Genomic DNA, 4,915 nt, shown 5'->3' with positions numbered 1-4,915 from the left:
TGAAACGTCCCGTTCTAATTAAAATTAAATTTCAATTATTAAATATATTTTTAAAAAATATAATATTAATGGGCCCCAATTATATTGAGGCCCTAGGCATAGGCCTTATTGGTCTATGCCTTCAACCGGGCTGACTATAGCAACACTAGAAGAAATAACCTTCTAGTGAACAAAATCTAATGATGCCCGTAGTATATATATACACACATGAGTGTGCTATGCTACGGATATATATATGTTGTCGCATGATTGTGCAGATCCTAGGCGTTTGGATTGAATCCGACCATCTGAGGTTGAATCCAGACGTCTTGAATTCAATTGAAATATTTTTTTTAAGATATATTATATATATTTAGGATTTAAAATTTTAGAATTTAAGAGTTGAGTTATAATGGGATTGAGTTAATAAGATTTTCCCTCTAGGGTTCAGGCTTCTCTCTTAGGTTACAACGTTCAACATTAAAAATTTTATATACTGACAGGGTATATTATATGTATTTAGAATTTAAGATTTTAAGAATTAGGGGTTGAGTTATAATTGGTTTAAGCTAATAAGATTTTTCCTTTAGGGCATGCTTCCTTCTTGGGCTATAGTGTTCAAAATTAAAAATTTAAGATACTTACGAGTATAGTGTTTCTTTATGGAAATGTTGATTTTTTTTTTTTTTTAAAAAAAAAATGGATCCAAAGGTAGATCCGCTACCTTAGCGGCCCCCCTAGTGCCGGCCCCACGGATATGGAGGGAGGTTCATGCAGGTACACAGGCCATAGGCGCATGGCGGGGTAAACCCCAGGTCGTTAGTTCCTGAGAATCGACCCCTGGCCATTACGCCAGAGATACCATGCGCCCACCGTCTGCGCTATGCCCTGGGGGCAAAAAAAAAAAAAATGGATCCAAGAGTCTAGATAGGTGGGTGCGCATGGACAAGCGACGAAGCATCCGCAGTATGGTGTGTCTCGAGAACCTCAACAGTAAGTTATCATAGCAGACTCTATTTTATATTAAATATTAAATTGATAAGAACATATACTACATTTGATCTTAGCCAAAATGTAGAGAAGGGTATGCTTTCTAACGTCGTAGGCGAAGATATTTATAGAAGTTTCTCTACTCACGATGTTATCAATACTAAGATATGAGACTAAAGAGAATCATGACAATATATAATTTTTATATTATATATATATATATATATATATATATATATATATATATATATATATATATATATATATATAGTTTTGATACTGTGCGCGTCTTCTTATACGCGCCCGTGCGCGTCTTCTGTTTTTTTTTTAAAATCCAAGATTTTCTCATCAAAATAATTTCGCTTTGAAGCCGATGACGTTGGCCGTGAGATCTTGAAAGCAGACGTTGGCCGTGGAGACCTTGAAAGCAGACGATTTGAAGCCGAAAACCCGGAATGGATCGGCGAATCCCTTCGTCTCGCTGGAATTCCGAGGCAAGCACCGCCGCATTGCCACCAAGCTCTACTCCCTTAGCCCCTGCTGGGACGAGACACTACTCTTCCCTGTCGCTGTCCCCCTCGACCTCCCACAGAGCACGATCGAGGTCTCTGTCTACCACGACAACTCCAACTTTAACTCAACCGCCCAACATCGCAACTGTAACACCCATGAATTTTTGTTATATAAATACATAGGTATTATTCTCATTAAGAGCATGGAAATAAATAAAAAGGATAAGAGAAAAAGAAGAGTAAGAAACAAAATAAAAATAAGAGGTAAGAGGTAAGAGGAAATATATAGTTTTGATACTGTGCGCGTCTTCTGTTTTTTTTTTTTAAAAAAATCCAAGATTTTCTCATCAAAATAATTTCGCTTTGAAGCCGATGACGTTGGCCGTGAGATCTTGAAAGCAGACGTTGGCCGTGGAGACCTTGAAAGCAGAGGATTTGAAGCCGAAAACCCGGAATGGATCGGCGAATCCCTTCGTCTCGCTGGAATTCCGAGGCAAGCACCGCCGCATTGCCACCAAGCTCTACTCCCTTAGCCCCTGCTGGGACGAGACACTACTCTTCCCTGTCGCTGTCCCCCTCGACCTCCCACAGAGCACGATCGAGGTCTCTGTCTACCACGACAACTCCAACTTTAACTCAACCGCCCAACATCGCAACTGTAACACCCATGAATTTTTGTTATATAAATACATAGGTATTATTCTCATTAAGAGCATGGAAATAAATAAAAAGGATAAGAGAAAAAGAAGAGTAAGAAACAAAATAAAAATAAGAGGTAAGAGGAAATATATAGTTTTGATACTGTGCGCGTCTTCTTATACGCGCCCGTGCGCGTCTTCTGTTTTTTTTTTTTTAAAATCCAAGATTTTCTCATCAAAATAATTTCGCTTTGAAGCCGATGACGTTGGCCGTGAGATCTTGAAAGCAGACGTTGGCCGTGGAGACCTTGAAAGCAGACGATTTGAAGCCGAAAACCCGGAATGGATCGGCGAATCCCTTCGTCTCGCTGGAATTCCGAGGCAAGCACCGCCGCACTGCCACCAAGCTCTACTCCCTTAGCCCCTGCTGGGACGAGACACTACTCTTCCCTGTCGCTGTCCCCCTCGACCTCCCACAGAGCACGATCGAGGTCTCTGTCTACCACGACAACTCCAACTTTAACTCAACCGCCCAACATCGCAACTGTAACACCCATGAATTTTTGTTATATAAATACATAGGTATTATTCTCATTAAGAGCATGGAAATAAATAAAAAGGATAAGAGAAAAAGAAGAGTAAGAAACAAAATAAAAATAAGAGGTAAAAGGTGGAGGCCAAGGATTGAACCTTGAACCTCCCACCAATAATGGAGAAAGATTAATGGCATGGTCACCACTAGGATAGAAAGTAACATATGCATAGGAAGGAATAAAAATATTAGTTAAAGGAGAGAAGAAAAATAAAACAAGGAGCAAGAGAAAACCAAATTGCTCACCTCTTCTCCCTCTTGATTAAGGCTATGTTTACTCTAGAGGATGGATGAGGAAAGGAAAGGAATCAACGATAGAAATTTGTCTTTGGAGGAAGAGAAAAGAAAGGGTGAAGAAATCTTTTCCTTTGCACACTTGTTTATCTTGATAGAGGAAGGTGAATACTTATGATGTAATTTTGTAAATAAAAAAGGGTGCATGCGTCATTTTTTTTGATACATAGTGTAATTTTGTGAGTTAAAAAGGGTACATGCGTCATTTTTTTTTCTATCCGTTGCTTTCCGTCCGATTTTGAGGTGATTGATTTTGGCTCCAAAATTATCCGCGGATGGATTACATTACTTTTCCTTCAGAAAATTTTAATGAAGTAAACGACGGAAACTTTTCCACCGTGAAAATTTTTCCTTAATTTTACTTTCCACTCTCCCAAGTAAACAGAGCCTAAGAGAAGGAATAAGAAGAAGCAAGTTGTTTTCCTCACCCTTCCCTCTCCTCATTCTTTTCGTGGGAATCAAGAGAAGAATAATGGATGAATTAAAGGGAAAATTAATGAGGGCATAAATTTCTCTCATGATGAATAAATAGAAAAAAATGAGAAGTAAACCTCTCATTTTCCTCATTCTTCCTCCTCCTTCCTTCTTTTCTTTCTTCATCGAGACTAGGAGATCCACCCACTCCTTGATCCGAGCACTAAGTCAAGTTCTTCTCCAAGGAAGCCAATTTTCAAGAAGAAACCTTCAAGTTCTAGCCTCCCCAAGCAAAGGAAATCAAAGGAGGCACAAGAGGAAGAAACTTCTCCCTTCCTTAACAACTAGAACACTTTCCTACTTAAGAAAAACCACAAGCGAAAGGAAGTAAGTTCCCCTCACCCGTGGTACAATAGCTATATGTTTGTTATGAAAAGTATTGCTTAAAAACCTATGGTTATTTCATAAGCGTTTCGGCCAAACAAAGAAAAAAAAAAGAGAGAGTTTAAAGAACCTTGAAAACCAACTAAGATATGTTCATGATTTTTGCTTATGTTATGTACCTTATGGTAGGAGAGATAAACTAATATTTTCATGCTAGAATGTTTGGCTAGAACATAAATTTATGAACTTGGATTTTCGGCATAGAAGGAACAAAAGAGTTAGAAGAGCTCTAAACCTAAACCAAGCATGCTACCTTGTTTTTATGATATGTACCTAATGATAAGTGGTGTTGTTGATGTTTTTCCCCACTTGTAAGTCAATTTAAACTTGATTCCATATTCATGTATATTCGGCCAAGATAGAGTTGAGAGCCTAGAAGGGCTTTAAACCTAAAAATTTAAGCATGCTATGATTCTTATAAGACAAGATATGAAGCTAATGTGACATGCCATGATCTTAGGTTAAGTTGAACAATATTTCTTATATATGATGGTTCGGCCATTTCAAGACTTGAACCCTAGGAAGGTTTAAATCAAGTCTAAGATACTTATGCTCTACTTGATGAAGAGATATGAAATAAATTAATGTTCACATGTTGCTTGAAACTTGAATTCTTGTTCTTTAGTATTCGGCCACAATTGTTTTTAAGACCTAGGATACTTAAATTTCTAAACTAAGTGGTCCATGTTAATATTTGAAATGAATGCTAGGAAAGTTCTTATGGTCTTCATGCTAATATGCCACTAGGAACTTAATACACATGCTTACAAGATTCGGCCTCATTAGATTAAAAGGCTTGAGAAGCTTGGAACTTAGACTAAATGTACTTATGGTGATTCTCATGATATGTATTGATATGTTAGTATAAAGTTTAACCTTTTCATGTTGCTTGTAACCTAGAAACATGTTGCTAGGGTTTCGGCCATGTTAGGGTTGAAGGCTTAGAGAACTTGGAACCTAAATCAAATATGTTCAAGTGGTTTCTTATGGAATATGATATGAAAATTGTTAAGGTTGTTCATGCTTATATGTTGTTAATAACCCAAAAGGAG

At 37.7% G+C, this 4,915-nt stretch overlaps 1 pseudogene; it reads right to left on the bottom strand.

Annotated features, from left to right (window-relative positions):
• Positions 1-947: 947 nt before the first annotated feature.
• On the bottom strand, positions 948-1,067 carry LOC121988011 (annotated as a pseudogene).
• Positions 1,068-4,915: the final 3,848 nt, after the last annotated feature.

The sequence above is a fragment of the Zingiber officinale genome, chromosome 5B (genome assembly GCF_018446385.1).
Source record: "Zingiber officinale cultivar Zhangliang chromosome 5B, Zo_v1.1, whole genome shotgun sequence".
NCBI classification, from domain to species: Eukaryota; Viridiplantae; Streptophyta; class Magnoliopsida; order Zingiberales; family Zingiberaceae; genus Zingiber; species Zingiber officinale.
This window is presented reverse-complemented; position numbering and strand designations above follow the sequence as displayed.